The sequence below is a fragment of the Calonectris borealis genome, unplaced genomic scaffold, assembly GCF_964195595.1.
Source record: "Calonectris borealis unplaced genomic scaffold, bCalBor7.hap1.2 HAP1_SCAFFOLD_40, whole genome shotgun sequence".
In the NCBI taxonomy this organism is placed as follows: Eukaryota; Metazoa; Chordata; class Aves; order Procellariiformes; family Procellariidae; genus Calonectris; species Calonectris borealis.
In genome coordinates, this window is record NW_027441454.1 from 1,416,977 (window position 1) to 1,434,592 (window position 17,616).

Genomic DNA, 17,616 nt, shown 5'->3' on the forward strand with positions numbered 1-17,616 from the left:
TCTTACCAGAGAATACCAATGCTCTTGGTAAAAGAACATTTTTACGATGAGGGTAACCCCTGGAACAGGTTGCCCAGAGAAGCTGTGGGTTCCCCACCATTGGATTTGTTCAAGGTCAGGTTGGGCGGGGCTTTGAGCCACCGGATCTAATGAAAGATGTCCCTTTCACTAGGCAGGGAAGAGCATCTAAAAGCTAATTGGCTTGTGCTTGCCTCAGAGCTGGATGGATCATTTGCTCTGTGCACCCTGTAATGGGAGAGGAAGGAGGGTGATTGCCACCATTTCAGTCCTCCCTCTTAATAAAGAAGAGTCTGAAATTATTTCTCATCCTATAGAATAAAATTCAAGCCTAGTGATGAAATTCCCATCAGGCACAATGGAGCTCATCATTGATGCTAAACTATGGCGAGGAAGGACGAGTCTCAGTTCTTCACCCGTCTCGGCCGCAGCAGTTGAAGGGATGCGGACGACCTTGTCTGCGGCTTCTGCTCTCCGTCACTGAGCGTGGGGAGTGGTGAGGGCAGGCAGAAATCCAGCAAGAGAGGTTGTGGTGTCAGCTGCCAGGTGACCTTGGGGAGAGCACGGGATCCTCACGGAAATGCACTATGACATCTGGAGCCTGGGTGATATAATCTGTGCTACTGCATCACCGGGCTGATGCGGGGCTGGGGATGTCCAGCCTGCAGGGCCAGACCTTCATGAGATCTGCTTGTCCTGTCTCAATGCGTATTTTCAGAGTGCCCGCGAGACAGAGTTTGAACGTCAGCAGAGACCGAGGGAGCTTTCAAAAGCGCCTGGTTTTTGCACTGTCCTTGCACCCAGTGACAGAGGTGACAAGTGACGAGCAGTCGCAGAGGACAGCTGGGCGGCAGAGGGTTCGCCTGCTGAGTCTTTTGAGGAGACAGGCAACCCACAAACTGAAGTGAGGGAGGAAGGGAACCCGCACAGGTTTTTGAAGAAGAGAATGAGCACAGTAGTGCTGGTGCTGGGAGAGACTTTTCTGCAGGTGCTGGGTTGTGGAGAGCTGGTGCGCGGCAGCCAGAGAGAGATCGCTGCAGGGTTGAGAGCAGCTGAGCCCAGCTGAGCAGCGAGCCCAGCTGGAAGCTCCACAGCAGCATCCACTGGCAGTGTTGGAGGATCTGAAATGGGGATTTGCTGAGCCCAGAAATTAGAAGAAGGGAGAATCGGCGTAAAAGAGGTAGTGGCAAAAGAGCTTAAAGGAAAAGTCCTGAATCAGCAGGGAGTGGTGCTTCGCTCGTAGAGAAGGTTGTGAAATATTTCAGGAGAAACATGAGCAGCAGCTACCAGCAGTTTGTGAATAAGGAGGACAGGCCAGGAGTCAAAAAGAAAATGCCTGAACAGCATTGATCTGAAAATCGTCTGCCACTCTGGCAGAGTTTCACATGCATGCCATCCCACGCTGTAAAAATAACGTGGTTTTTGGGGAAAAGGAGGAAAAAAACCGCACCAAACCTAAACCAAGGTCTTTTTTTTTCAGACCAAACCTGCTGCCTGCCACACAAACCTCTCACTTGTGCTCTGGTTTTCCCTGTTGAAAGGCTTCGCTTATGCGGTTCTCTTACCCTCCTGCAACAACCACCTCTCCAGGACTAAAGCACTCCTCCTCTCATTTTACCGTCTCCCTCCTCTCCAAAAGCCTTGGCTTATCACAGGCGGGATGTTTCCTTTGGCCTTGCCCGCGTATCTGTTAGGAACTCCTTTGTCCTGGATTGACTTGGGTCTGGATCTGCAAATGGCTTCTCCTGTCCTGTGCTCCAGACGTACCAAACCGCTAACAAAGTCCTACCGTAGCTGGAGGAGGAGCCTTTTTCCCAAGCTTGGGGAAGACTGTGCAGTGCAGGTGAGTAGGAAAGGAGGCAGCAGCGACTTTGGTTCTTGTTTCTGCTCCTCTGGTAAGATGGGGCAGTTCCCAACTCTGCTCTCACCTGGGCTGCAGAGGGAAGGGCCTGGGGGGAGCCTGGACTTGGATGATTTGCGATGGCAAACCGAACATTTCCACTTGAGCACTCCAACTACAACGTCACGATCCCAAGCCTGTAAGATCTGGAAAGACTTAGTTGAGAAAATAATGAGCCCAAATGAACAGTAGCTCCACGGTCTGAGCACAGCACTACGCTGTAAGCTTTACTGACTGAACCTCCACTTTTCTACACAAATGCTAGCGATCTCCATAGAAAGAAAGCTGGTTTCGCCAGTTCTCCTCCAAAGCCCTCACATTGGTAAACCCAAACAAACAGGAAGGCCCTTCTGCAGATAGCCAGAGCAAGCAGAAAGGCAATCCTTTGTTACATCCATCTGGAAACCCATTCCAGCAGAAAACAGAATCCTTACCGGACTGTTAGCAAAACTCCCCACATCTCCGGGCCAGAGGGACATCAGCAACATATCCGCACCTTTGACGTTTGGGGTTGTCCTGGTTTCGGCTGGGATAGAGATAATTTTCTTCCTAGTAGCTGGCATATTGCTGTGGTTTGGATTTAGCATGAGAATGATGTTGATAACACGCTGATGTTTTAGTTGTTGCTAAGTAGCGCTTGCCATGAGTCAAGGACTTTTCAGCTTCCCGTGCTCTGCCAGGTGCACAAGAAGCTGGGAGGGAGCATAGCCAGGATAGTTGACCTAAATTGGCCAACGGAATATTCCATACCATATGATGTCTTGTGCAGTAAATAAACAGGGCAGAATTGGCTGGGGAGTAGCAATTGCTGCTCAGGGACTGGCTGGGCATCAGTCAGCGGGCGGTGACCTGTTGCATCACTTGTGGTTTTTTGCCCCAAGTTTGGATGCTCGCTCTCTCTCCCTCTCTCTCTCGTTGTTTTACTTTTCATTACAAGTTGTTGTTGTTGTTGTTGTTGTTGTTATTATTATCATCTTTTATTTCAAGTGTTAAACTGTTCTTATCTCAACCCATGAGTTTTCTTACTTTTGCTCTTCTGAGTCTCTCCCCCATCCCACCGGGGGCGAGGGGGAGGGGGAGCGAGCGGCTGTGTGGTGCTTAGTTGCCGACTGGGGTTAAACCACGACAGGGGTCCACCACAAAGATGGTTTCCACTCTGTCACATCCTCTGAGTTAAAACTGTCGGCAGGAGCTGGCTCATCCTGGGACTTTGTGTCACCCACGCACATGACCTGCAGACCAGAAGTACCCCTGAAAAGACCTCAACGGCCTGCATTAACACACCAGCGTGCACCCGAGATGTAAACACTGCCAAGTCATCTCTTAGTTGCAACAGGTATAGAGGACCAAACTCAGCAAATCTAGCCTTACTTCCACTGAAACTTTCCTTACAGACAGCTCATCTTCTGTGTTTGTAAACTGTAGTAAAGACCTGTTCTAGAGCAAAGGCTCGAACCCTGCCTACAGTGAAGAAGCCCCAGTTTTCTTTCCTCCCTGCTGCCTTGCCTCCCAGAAATCAATCAATACCCAAAGCTCTGGATGAACACTGCATAAAAAAGCCAACTGCAAGTGCCTTTACTCGCTACTACTTTTGTGAGGCAGCATTCTAGGAAGAAACTAGCTTTTCCCACTAGTTTTGCTACAACTTCATTACCTTTAAAGACGACACTTCTTACCTCCGCTATGCCAATACAGCCTCACAGCTCAGCAAAATCGTACTGCAGGTAGGAACCCTTCACCGTACAAAGACAGGCAGGCTACAGGAATATGTCACTCTCAAAGAACAGACTCTTTCAACCACTCTTCCCTTTGCTTACCAAAGTTCAGAGAGCATTAGAAAACAACAACAAAAAAGCAGGGTTCTCTCTCACATTTTACGGAGTCCATGATATCGGCTGTTCAACATTAAGTCCAACTCCAGCCTGAACCCCCGAATAAGAAATGCCATCTTAAAATTTCCAGAATGTGCTGGTGCATTTCCCCCCTTCCCTGGGCCACTCTAGGATCTCAGGAACTCCTGTTAGGCCTTAGCCATTGTGTAACGAGTTGGGCAGCTGAGCGTCCCTTGACCGTAGCAGGCACTCTTGCATGGCTAAGGTGGGGAGCGACATGATGGCACCAGGAACACCAGCTACCTGATCAAGGTAGGGAACAAGAGCAGGGGATAATTCATCATCTCTGACAGCCCTGAAGCGTTCCCTACCTGGGTCATAGCTCAAGTGGAACAATACCATGGTTACCGTGGAACAATACCATAATTACTACCCCAGACCATCTCGGATAGTGGCCAAGATGGAAATTTACTGATGACTGAAGCCATTCATCTTGCAAACCTATGAACAGCGGTCCCAAGCGAGACCCTTTGAGTTCTCCTGGACCGCAGCGGGCTGCGCCTAGAGCCTCCCCCTGAGTGGGACGCCTCTCAGAGTTCACAAACTCTCCAGTTTGTGATATTCAGAGGACGACTGGAACTTGGGCTGAAACACTCCTCGGCTGAGACACTCCTCGGGGCTCACCCCTTCGCCCACTGAGAAATGCCAAGGCATTTAACGTGAGTATTTCACAGACTCGAGGGGAATTTTTAACCGGTATCTTTATCTAGCTATAAGCCTTTGTCTGTCATGAATTTACCTAGCTATGGGCCCCTGCGTGTGAATAGATCTATATTGTGTGTGTGTGTGTGTATTGATTTAGACAACTAACAATACGCATAATCTGTAATTTAGTAATTGTAGTAAACTTGATTAACTTGCTTTGTAACTGTTAAATTAGGCAATGATTAAGTGCTGTCAAAATCTTATGATCTACCTTAAAACTGTAAATGAACTTTAGATTGCTGCTGGACACTTTAAATTGCTGCTAAACACATAGAACCCCTTAGGCATAAACCGTTGCCCAAGTCTGAGACTAGGGGTAGATCCAGCCGCACCTGGACTCCTCTCTGAGAAGGAGTTTAGAAAGCCAGGGGGTCTACTCTGAACCTCGTGACTCAACGGGAGAGTCTTCCCTACCCTTTTTGTTCTTGGTCTTTCTATAAATCATTCCAACGTAATTCTGACACGATTTTCCCTGTGTATACTTAATCCATGTAATGAGTAATAGAGTGAACCTTGCCATTGAATTCTGTTAAGTCGCACTTTTACAAATTTCTATTAAAATCACCTTTTGCTGATACCTTTGCCACTGATTCTTTAAGTGGCCTCAAAACCACTCACTCGCAACAAATTGGCATAGCTGGCAGGATCCTAAATCAGTATTTCGTAACACGGAAGAAGGAAGGGCTTTAAAGTGGAAAGACCAGAGCATGTTCATGAAAGCACCGTCATGCAAGTACACATCCCTTATCACAGACCAACTGCACCGTTACCTCAGTAAGTGACGTTGCCTGCTAATTTGCAGCTCAGGGTCTCTTCTTCATCAGCACCGAGCAGTAGGTTGGAATTGGAGCTGGGAAGAAAACCATATGCAGTCAGTCTGGTCTCGTTCAAGTTCACATTTACTAGGAATCGCAGCAGGTCCCATCTGTCTCTCCAGACCCCAACACCACTTCTGTGCAGCGTCCTGAGGAGCAATAAGCGCAGAACAAGAGACCTTCCTTCAAAATAAGGCCCACAGCCTGCTCTTTCAACAAGATGCACAGAGCACCAGCTGAGAACAACCTCTGCTTTAACTATGCCCTGCTACGCTGCCTACATTAGGAGACCAGCTCCTAAATGATCCCTAGCCCTAAAACCACAGATCTTCCCTAGGGCAATGCTAAGGAAATACCAGAGCCCAGGGACACCTGGTCACTCAGCTTCAGTTGACGGGGAGAAGGACAGTGGACTAGAAAGAGAAAAATATGGTGAGAGAAAAGATAGAGGAGCTGAAGAGAAAGAAAGGTACGGGGAAAGGCTAGAGAGCTGGAGAAATCAAGAGAAAATAGGGATGAGGAGCCCTGCAGAGGGATGGAGGAAGAAAAAGTAGGGTCAAGGAACAGGACAGAGAGGCAGAGATGGGCGTGGGGAAGGAGACGAAGAAGGAAGCAGGGGGATAGGGAAAGACAGGGACAGGGAGCAGGACGTCCAGATGGAGAGAGAGAAGGAAGGACAGGGAGCAGGACAAAGGGACTGAGAAATAAAGAGAGGGTCAGATCCTGATGAAGAGACCAAGAAGGGGGGAAAAAATCAGCAATGGGCTTGAGGACAGAGACAGGGGAAGAGGAAAAGAGGGCTGAGAAGCAGAAAGAGGAAGAGAGGACAAATAAAAGGGAGAGCCAGCTGGACGGGGCAGGGGAGTACAACAAGAAACGATGGGACAGGCAGCGGGACAGAGAAATAAAGACAGAAACGATGGGGACAGGAAGCAGGGCAGAGGGACAGCGAGAGGAAAAAAGGGGCAGGGAGCAGGACAGAGGTGGAAAAAGAAGCAGCAGGAACAGAGGGGGAGAGAGAAGAAAAAGAAAAGTAGGAAGAAGGATGGGGGCAGAGAGGGAAAGACAAGGAAAGGGAGTAAGGACACAGATTGTCAGGGAAAGGCAAGGACAGGGAGCAGGACAGGGAGATACAGAGAGAGAAGAAAGGCACAGGGAGGCAGGACAAAGGGAAAGACAGGCAAAACTAAGGGACGGGGAGCAGGACACAGAAGGAGGTAAAAGAGCCTGGGCTGGGCAGTGGGACAGAGAGATGGAAGGAAAAAACAGCACTGGGCTGCAGGACAGAGATGGAGTGAGAAATAGCCGCGGCAGGGAGCAGGACAGAGTGAGAGAGAGGGGGGGAACCTGAAAAGGGAGTAGGACAGAAAAATAGTGGGGGGGAGAGACAGGGAGCAGGACAGAGAAACAGAGAGAGACTTAGAGGGCCAGGGAGCAGGGCAGAGAGATGGAGCAAGAAGGGGAACAGAGATGGGCAGCAGAACAAAGGGAAGGAAAGACAAAAACAGCAACTGGGAGCAAGAGAAAGGGATGGGAGAAGAAAAAAATAGTGACAGGCTGCAGGACCGAGATGGAGGAATTAAAAAATGGACACAGGGAGCAGGCCAGAATGACTGCGAGATAAAAAAGGAACGGCGGACAGGACGCCATTGGAGGGCAACGCCAACTGTGATGGGCAGTGGGACAGAGAGATGAAGAAAGGAAAAATACAGAGCAAGACAGAGAGGAAAGAAGGCACAGCCAGCTGGATGGGGTGGGTAGTGAGAAAGGGTGGGACAGGGCATGGGACAGAAAGACAGAAAAGAGAAAAAGGACCAAAGGACAGCAAGAGAAAAAAAAGGACAGGGATCTGGACAGAGGTGGAGAAAGAAGCAGCAGGGAAAGAGGAAGAGAGGCAGAAAGAGGGGGAGGGAGCAGGAGAGAGAGAGAAATAAGGGCTAGGGGCAGGATAGAGATCGCAAGAGATGAACAGTAAGGAGGACAGGGACAGTGGGATACAGAATGGAAAACCACAGTGGCGGAGATAATTCAGTTAGAGAGAGTGCCTCTTTGGGGGTTTTAGGAGTTTGAGGACTGTGGTGGTGCATTCCCCCTCCCCTCCCCTTCCTGGGCTGCTCCCCGATCTCAGAAACTCCCATTAAACCTTGGCCTTGGTGTAATGAGTCAGGCGGTGATGCGTCCCCTTACTGTACCAGGAACTCCTGTGGAGCTGAGGTTGGGGAATGTACTCATTGTACCAGAAACTTCCGCCGCCTGGCCCAAGTGGAGGACGAGGGCGAGGATAATTGTCATCCTCTGATACCCTTATCTGAGTCATAGCTCAAGTGGAACGATACCACTGAGAGTTTTGACGGATGGCTGAAGTCAATCATCTTGCGACCCTATAAACAGCGGTCCCAAGTGAGGCCCTCTGAGCTCTCCTGGACGGCAGCGGGCTGTGCCCAGAATCTCCCTCTGAGTGGAACGCTTCTCAGAGCTCGTGAACTCTCAAGTTTGCGATATTCAGAGGACCGTCACCGACTGGCATGGGACCTGGGCTGCAACACTGCTCGGCCGAAACACTCAGAGCTCGCAAACTCTCAAGTTTATACTCTCAACAGGTATACCTTTGTATATTTATCTATTTTTTGTGTCTATGCGTGCGTGTGTGAATTGATGGAGGTACCTACTAGCAAATACAGTTTGCTTAAATCTTATGATCTATCTTAAGATTGGGAATGAACCTTAGACTACTGCTAAACACATATCATCCTTTAGACATAAACCGTTGACCAAGTCTGGGACTAGAGGTGGATCCAGCCGGGTCTACTCTGAATCGTGTGACTCAACGGGAGGGTTTCTTTACCCTTTTTTTGTATTAGATATAAACCGTTGTCCAAGTCTGAGACTAAGATTGGATCCAGCTGGGTCTTCTCTGAACCTTGTGACTCAACAGGAGGGTCTCCCTTAACCTTTTCATCCTCAGCCTCTGTATAAGTCATTCCAACTCAATTCTAACACGATGTTCTGGTTTTGGCTGGGATAGAGTTAATTGTCTTCCTAGTGGCTGGTATAGTACTCTGTTTTGGATTTAGTATGAGAATAAGGTTGATAACCTTAGACCGATGGTTTAGTTGTTGCTAGGTAGTGTTTACCCTAGTCAAGGACTTTTCAGCTTCCCATCCTCTTTTCCTTTGTGTGCTTCATCCGAGTAGTAAGTGATAGAGTGAACCTCGCTATCGAACTCTGTTAAGTTGCGCTTTTTTAATTTTCTATTAAAATCACTCTCTGCTAACACCTTTGACAGTGATTCTTTGAGCGGCCCCTAAACCACTCATTCGTGACACCTCACCATGAGCTGCAGGAGGATGTGCACCATCACCTTTCCAGGGACGGAGATAGGCTGACCAGTCTGTAATTCTCCCAATTCTTGTTCCTGCCCTTCCTGAAGATGGGTTTGACATCTGCCTTTTCCAAGGACCCCAGAACCTCTCTGATTGCTTCTGGCACTTCTGAGGGCATAGTCCAGAATCCCAGGCAAGGGTGACGTAGCAGACAGGAGCACTTGCAATGAACCTGTCCAAGGCACCTGAGATGAATGTCACTGGGACAGTGGGGGTTGTTCCTGGAGTGACCCACAGAAATGTCAGGATTCTGTCAGGTGTCCACATCTGAGCTGGCTTTGAGCACTCCTTATGTGCACAGGGGTGGTCAGAGACAGAGTCTTTCCCTTTTACACACAGAGGCAGTGCACTGCAGGAGTCACAGTGTCTCTCTGAATTCCTCCAGAGGATAGGAGACATCTCAGCCCTGCGGTGTATCACCCTGCTCTGCACCCATCTGAGATCCCCCAAGGCATGAAGAATGGACACAGGGACCTCAATTCAAGGAATTTCCCTGGTTTCCCAGGGAAAGTTACTCTCAATGTGAAGTGACCTCAAGGCACTGTCTCTCAGGCCTTCATGGAACCCCTGGGAATAGCCGGTGGCATTTGTGCTCACTGGGGTTCATCTCACCTCACATACATGATGTGCATGCTTACGTCTCATCCCTACAATGCAAACAGGGACTTCTGACCTAGTCATTCGGTGTCCCTCCGTGGAGGGACAAAGGACCTCTCCAGGCTGGGGTGAGAGGCCAGTGCTGGAAATGGTGCTTTTGAGGGGCTCGTCCATTATGATTGCCCTGGGGCAGCTTCCCCAGGGTGTCCAGCGAACACGGGCACAGAGCAGGCCCTGCTCTGCTGGTCCTTCAGGCCTCTCGCAGGAGGCCTGGCTGTGCAAGGACATTGCTGCAGGCCCCAACCTTGCACACTCACATTGTTTAGCTGTTCACTGGTGTTTTCATCTGCGGGCCACTTGCTTGGGCATGTTCTTGAGAGCAGCTTTGGAACAAGACCTAAGCCTTCAGGCAGTGCCCTGAGAAGATCACCTTGCTTTATGGAAATGCTGTTGTGGAGGCCAGCTCTGTCCCAGAAGTGCCCATTGCCTGTCCCTGCCTGCAGTCACAGGACTACCACGCAGCAGGACTGTGACCAAGCTGCCAGAGCACTCAGGCCTTACACCAGTGCAAGAGCTGAGAAGGACAGGGTAGAAGTGGAAAGTGAGCAGCTCTGGAAAGAGCAAGCGCTGGTGCTCCCTGGTAGTGCTGCTGTGCTGCTGCTCTTTTCCCCTCCACCTCTGCACACAGGCACTGCCCCTGTAGCTCCAGAGAAGGTCTCGAAGGAAGGATCTCAGACAAGACACTGCGGGGTTCATTGTTTTGTTTAAACACACAGACAGCACAGCTCCTTATTTACACAGACTCTGGGTAACACCAAAGTTGGATAGACACGTAATTAAAAATGGCACAAATAATGACATTTCTTTAGGGACAACATTCTGTGAAGTAAAACAAAGCAAATAAACCCCAACCCCACAACCAAAACCAACAAAAACTACAGAAGATGGGCTTGGCCTGTAAGGAGTTACATTATGAGTGATTTGCAGAAGATGAAAAGCAGTTTATTGCTTTTGAAAATCATCTGGTCACCAGTCTCCACACTGCATCCTTGAGCTCCTTGTTCTTCGTGCTGTACATGACAGGGTTCACAGCTGGAGGCACCACTGAGTCCAGAACTGCCACCACCAGATCCAGGGATAGGGAGGAAATGGAGGGAGGCTTCAGGTAGGCAAACGTGCCAGTGCTGATAAACAGGGAGACCACAGCCAGGTGAGGGAGGCACGTGGAGAAGACTTTGTGCTGGCCCTGCTCAGAGGGGATCCTCAGCACAGCCCTGAAGATCTGCACATAGGACAGCACGATGAAAACAAACCACCCAAATTCTACACAGATACTAACCACAATGACCCAAACTTCCCTGAGGTAGGCATCTGAGCAGGAGAGCTTGAGGATGTGGGGGATTTCACAGAAGAACTGGTCCCCAGCATTGCCTTGGCAGAGTGGTATTGAAAAGGTATTGGCAGTGTGTACCACAGAAGTGAGTGAACCACCACCCCAGGCAGCTGCTGCCATGTGGACACAAGCTCTGCTGCCCAGGAGGGTCCCGTAGTGCAGGGGTTTGCAGATGGTAACGTAGCGGTCATAGGCCATGATGGTGAGAAGATAAAACTGCTGTAGCACCGAAAAAGAAAAAAAAGACCTGTGCAGCACATCCCAAGTAGGAAATGGCCCTGGTGTCCCAGAGGGAGTTGGTCGTGGCTTTGGGAACAGTGGTGGAAATGGAGCCCAGGAGGGAGAGGTTGAGAAGGAAGAAGTACATGGGGGTGTGGAGGCGGTGATCACAGGCTACGGCGGTGATGATGAGGCCATTGCCCAGGAGGGCAGCCAGGTAGATGCCCAGGAATATCCAGAAGTGCAAGAGCTGCAGCTCCCGGGTGTCCATGAATGCCAGGAGAAGGAACTGGGTGATGGAGCTGTTGTTGGACATTTGTTCACTCTGGGCATGGGGGACTGTTGAAAGAGGAGAAGACATTGACTTCTTTGAGCCAATCCTATGCTTGTTTCCCAAAAAATCCCCCCCCAATTACTTCTCTTTCTTTGGTGTAACTTTGTTCCGCTCCTTATGGTGATCTCAGGTTTGTGCTGCTGAGTGCGGGCACTTTCTCTGAAGGGGCAGAAATCATCATCTTCCACATTGCTCTCCGCCTGAACACTGGTGAGCCCTGAGGGACAAAAGGGTTCCCTGTGCCCCCCAGTGCAGAATCAGGAGAGCGGCTCTGCCCGCGAGTGACCTCCTGGTCACCACACGGGTGCCCTGTGCTTACACCACTCTCTGCTGCAGGATGACATCACTAACAACATACTTGAAGAAGAAGCTGGACTTTTGTGAGCGTGGAAGAGTCCAGTTTCAAATTCCATTACTGTTCTCTTTCCCTGTGCAGCCGAGCAGAGAGGGATGCAGAGGGGTGGCATGGCTCCCTGCTACCTGGAGCTGTCCCTGATGGGAGCTGTTTCTCTGTCGCCAACTCTCCTCCCTGTCAGTGCATCCCCCCCGCTCTGTGCTCAGCTCTGCCCTGAAGACACCTTCTGGCAGCAGGGCACTGCCCAGGGGCATCTCCCTGTTTTCAGGTCCTAAGGAGCAAATCAGACAAAACCTCAAGCCTCAAGCAAAGGCGATGTCGGTGCTGTCTGTAGGTAGAGAAGTGGTTGAAGGCACTTTCTGAGGTTTCTGGCAGATCTGCTAATCCCTCAGTGTAACAGTTCAGGAGTCTCGGAGACTTATTCAAACTTGACAGCCCCTTTCCCCTTTCCCTTAGAAGAAAGCTGAGATCACAGACCCTGAAAAGGTCCTCGTCTTTAAGGTAGCCCCTGCCTTGACTTTACTCTTGAAATGCGCAGCTTGAGGCCATTTCCTCTCGTCCTATCGCTGTTACTTGGCAGAAGAGACCAACACCCACCTCGCTACAACCTCCTTTCAGGTAGTTGTAGAGCATGATAACGTCTCCCCTCAGCCTCCTCTTCTCCAGGCTAAACAACCCCAGTTCCCTCAGCCGCTCCCCATCAGACTTGTGCTCCAGGCCCTTCACCAGCTTCGTTGCCCTCCTCTGGACACGCTCCAACACCTCCATGTCCTTCTTGTCATGAGGGGCCCAGAACTGAACACAGGATTCGAGGTGCGGCCTCACCAGTGCCCAGTACAGGGGCACAATCACCTCCCTACTCCTGCTGGCCACACCAGTTCTGATATAGGCCAGGATGCCGTTGGCCTTCTTGGCCACCTGGGCACACTGCCGGCTCATGTTCAGCCGGCTGTCGACCACCTGTCCCTCACACATTGCTTAGGGCTCTTCTAGGGGCAGTGTGATGTGGGGATATGCAATGGCAAGTGCAGGACTATAGCACGACCCTTCTGGGTCTCTCCTGGGTGGGGCAAAGCGGTGATGAGGTCTTGGTGAATAAGGGTAAGGTATCTCCTGGCAGGCCTTGTTTGCAGAGACAACAGCCATAGCCAAGGTGACGAAAGGTCAGCTCTGTTGTGGGCTTTCAGCCTTGTCACAGCTCCACCACAGTCTGTCCTACGGTGTCCCATGCCTGCACCTCTTTCTTTGAAGACTGTGGACACCCAAGGCTCTTCTCACTCCAACATCTCACTACCCTTACTGATAGTTCTCTGGTCATCCCTGGCTGTTCCTTGAAACACAAAGCCATGGGATGATCCAGACTCCCTCTGGGAGGCCTGTTGTACCACAGCACTGCCTTTGGAGTGACATTTCTTTCTGCTCATGTCTAGTCTCAACCTCCCATGGTGCACTTTGTGTCACTCTTCCGTTCTCCTGCTTTTTTCCACTATGAAGAAAAGCGCCACCGTTTCAGAAACCACCCTTCAAGCAGTTGCATGTTCTGACTGTGCTGCTCTGAGCCTCCACTTCACCAGGCTGAAGAAGCTCAAGTCCCTCAGCCTCCCACACAGGCCATGTGCTTGAGGCCCCAAACCCCATCTTGGCAGACCTCCTCTGGACCCTCTCCAGTTCCTCCTCACTTGTCCAGAGCAGGAAGCCCCACAGAGGGACACACTAGTCCACTAGTGGCCACACCGGGGCTGACTCAAGGGCAATAATTACTCCACTTGTCTGGGTGGCCACCTTCTTCCTCGTGAAGTCCTATATGCAGCTGGTTTTCTCCATGGTGAGCGTGCACCACTGCCTTGTATGGTGTCCCTCATAGTGCCCAGGCCCTTTTCCTCAAGGCCTTTGCTCAGCTTGTCAGGTCCCAGCCTGCCCTGTTGTATGGGGTTATTCTCCCCGCCTCAAGCAGGACTAGCCACTTCTCCTTGTAAACTTTAAGAGGTTTCTGTTGGCTAAATCACAAAGTTTCTCAGGGGCTCCCTGGACTGAAGCTCTCGTTGGTCAGGTGTTAAAGTTTGTCTACAGATGGCTCACCCTGATGGTGGTGTCTCTTACAAGATAAGAGTACGAGGAGTTACAAGGCACTACAAACACTAAAAGGAGGTACTACTTTAATGGAATTGCTGTCCAATGTAGTATTAACCACTGTCGCAAAATCCTGATGTAGTATCCTGCCAACTCTGCAATTTGTCGTGAATGAGTGGTTTAGAGGCCGCTTCAAGAATCACTGTGAAAGGTATTAGCAGGAAGTGATTTTATTAGAGATTTATAAAAGTGCAACTTAACAGAGTTTGATGGCAAAATTCACTCTATCCCTTACTACATGGATGAAGTATACAAAGGAAAATTGAGTTAGGGTCAAGCTCAAATGATTTATACAGAGACCGAAGATGTAAAAGGGTAAGGGAGACCCTCCCGTTGAGTCATGAGGTTCAGAGAAGACCCCCTTGCATTCTAAACTCCTGGTGGAGCTTAGATGCGGCTACGTCCAATCTTAGTTTCAGACTTAGACAATGGTTTGTGTCTCATACAAAAGGGTAAGGAGATCCTCCTGTTGAGTCACGAGCTTCCGAGTAGAACCCCTTTCTTTCTAAACTCCTGACGGAGCTTAAGTGCAGCTGGATCCACTCTTAGTCACAGACTTGGTCAACAGTTTATGTCTAAGGGATTAGTGGTGTCTAGCAGCAGTCTAAGGTACGTTCACAGTTTTAAGATGGATCACAAGATTTTAGTAGCCCTTAATCATTGATTAATTTAACATTTACAAAGTGAGTTAACAGAATTTACTACAATCACAACAGTGGCTTGATTACAGATTGCACTTGTTATTGGTTACTTAAATCAGTTCACACACACACAGACACGAATATATATAAATGTACAAAAGGTATACCTGTTAAAAATTACCCTCGAGTCCCGTGAAATATTCATGTCAAATGTCTCAGCATTTCTCAACGGGCAAGGGGTTGAGCCTCGAGGAGTGTTTCAGCCCAGATACTGTCATCAGCTTTCGGCGACAGTCCTCTGAATATTGCAAATCCGAGAGTTCACGAGCTCTGAGTGGCGTCCCACTCAGGGGGAGATGCTGGTCGCAGCCCGCTGCAGTCCAGGAGAGCTCAGAGGGCCTCACTTGGGACTGCTGTTTATAGGTTCGCAAGATGATTCGCTTTAGTCATCAGTACGTTTCCATCCTGGTCACAATCCAGAATGATCTGTGACAGTAACAATGGTATCATAGAATCTTAGAATCTTTAAGGTTGGAAAAGACCTCTAAGATCAGCGTGTCCAACAGTGAACCCAACCCCCCCATGCCCACGACACCATGTCCCTAAGCGCCTCATCTACACGTCTTTTAAATACTTCCAGGGTCGGTGACTCCACCACTTCCCTGGGCAGCCTGTTCCAAGGCCTGACCACTCTTTCAGTAAAGAAGTTTCTCCTCATGTCCAATCTAAACCTTCCTTGGTGCAACTTGAGGCCATTTCCTCTCGTCCTATCGCTGTTACTTGGCAGAAGAGACCAACCCCCCCCTCGCTACAACCTCCTTTCAGGTAGTTGTAGAGCGCGATGAGGTCTCCCCTCAGCCTCCTCTTCTCCAGGCTAAACAGTCCCAGTTCCCTCAGCCGCTCCTCATAAGACTTATGCTCCAGGCCCTTCACCAGCTTCGTTGCCCTCCTCTGGACACGCTCCAGCACCTCCATGTCCTTCTTGTCGTGAGGGGTCCAAAATTGAACACAGGATTCGAGGCGCGGCCTCACCAGTGCCCAGTACAGGGGCACAATCACCTCCCTGCTCCTGCTGGCCACACTATTCCTTATACAGGCCAGGATGCCGTTGGCCTTCTTGGCCACCTGGGCACACTGCCGGCTCATGTTCAGCCGGCTGTCAACCAGCACCCCCACATCCTTTTCCTCCAGGCAGCTTTCCAGCCACTCTTCCCCAAGCCCGTAGCGTTGCCTGGGGTTGTTGTGGCCCAAGTGCAGGACCCGGCACTTGGCCTTGTTGAATCTCATACAGTTGGCCTCGGCCCATCGATCCAGCCTGTCCAGGTCCCTCTGCAGAGCCTTCCCACCCTCCAGCAGATCAACACTCCCACCCAGCTTGGTGTCATCTGCAAACTTACTGAGGGAGCACTCGATCCCCTCGTCCAGATCGTTGATAAAGACATAGAACAGGACCGGTCCCAGTACTGAGCCCTGGGGAACACCGCTCGTGACTGGCCGCCAACTGGATTTAACTCCGTTCACCACAACTCTCTGGGCTCGGCCGTCCAGCCAGTTTTTTACCCAGCGAAGAGTGGACCTGTCTAGGCCGTGAGCCGCCAGCTTCTCTAGGAGAATGCTGTGGGAGACAGTGTCAAAGGCCTTACTGAAGTCCAGGTAGACCACATCCACTGCCTTTCCCTCATCCATGAGGCAGGTCACCTGCTCATAGAAGGAGATCAGGTTGGTCAAGCAGGACCTGCCTTCCATGAACCCGTGCTGGCTGGGCCTGATCCCCTGGTTGTCCCACACATGGCTCATGAGCGCCATCAAGACGAACCGCTCCATAATCTTCCCCAGCACCGAGGTCAGGCTGACCGGTCTGTAGTTCTCCGGATCCTCCTTCCGGCCCTCTTGTAGATGGGCGTCACATTGGCGAGCCTCCAGTCATCCGGGACCTCCCCAGTTAACCAGGACTGCTGGTAAATGATGGAGAGCGGCTCGGCAAGCTCCTCCGCCAGCTCCCTCAGTACCCTTGGGTGGATCCCATCCGGCCCCATAGACTTGTGAACATCCAGGTGGCGTAGCAGGTCATTAACTTCTTCCTCTTGGATTATGGGGGGTTCATCCTGCTTGCCATCCCTGTCTTCCAGCTCAGGGGGCTGAGTACCCTGAGGATAACTGCTCTGACTATTAAAGACTGAGGCAAAGAAGGCATCGAGTACCTCAGCCTTATCCTCATCCTTGGTGGCAACGTTCCCCCCCGCATCCAATAGAGGATGGAGATTCTCCTTGGCTCTCCTTTTGTCTTTAATGTACTTGTAAAAGCATTTTTTGTTGTCTCTCACAACAGTGGCCAGGTTGAGTTCTAGCTGGGCTTTTGCCTTTCTAATTTCCTCTCTGCACGACCTAACGCGATCCCTGTACTCTTCCTGAGTTGCCTGCCCCTTCTTCCAAAGGTGGTAAACTCTCCTTTTTTCCTGAGTCCCAGCCAGAGCTCCCCGTTCAGCCAGGCCGGTCGTCTTCCCCGCCTGTTCTTCTTACTGCACGTGGAGACAGCCCACTCCTGCGCCTTTAAGACTTCCTCCTTGAAGAATGTCCAGCGTTCCTGGACCCCTTTGCCCTTCAGGACCGTCTCCCAAGGGACCCTCTCGACCAGTGTCCTGAGCAGGCCAAAGTCCGCCCTCCAGAAGTCCATGGGAGCGGTTTTGCTGGCCCCACTGCTTACTTCACCAAGTATCGAGAATTCTACCATTTCATGGTCGCTAAGCCGGCCTCTGACCACCACATTTCGCACCAGTCCTTCTCTGTTTGTGAACAGCAGGTCAAGCGAGGCACCTCCCCTAGTGGGCTCGCTTACCAGCTGCGTCAGGAAGTTATCCTCCACACACTCCAGGAACCTCCTCGACTGTTTCCTCTCTGCCATGTGGTATTTCCAGCAGACGTCCGGAAAGTTGAAGTCCCCCACGAGAACAAGGGCTAGCGACTGGGAGACTTCTGCCAGCCTCTGGTAGAATATTTTGTCTGCCTCCTTGTCCTGGCTAGGTGGTCTATAACAGACTCCCAGCAGGACATCTGCCTTGTTGGCCTTCCCCCTCATCCTTACCCACAAGCACTCGACCTCATCATCACTACCATCGAGCTCTAGACAGTCGAAGCACTCCCTAACATACAGGGCTACCCCACCGCCTCTCCTTCCTCACCTGTCCCTTCTGAAGAGCTTATAGCCATCCATTGCAGCACTCCAATCGTGAGACT

The 17,616-nt window shown here is 50.7% G+C and overlaps 1 pseudogene; it reads right to left on the reverse strand.

The window, feature by feature from the left end:
- Nucleotides 1-10,328: 10,328 nt before the first annotated feature.
- LOC142076249 (olfactory receptor 14C36-like) lies at nucleotides 10,329-11,238 on the reverse strand (annotated as a pseudogene).
- Between the last annotated feature and the right edge of the window lie 6,378 nt (nucleotides 11,239-17,616).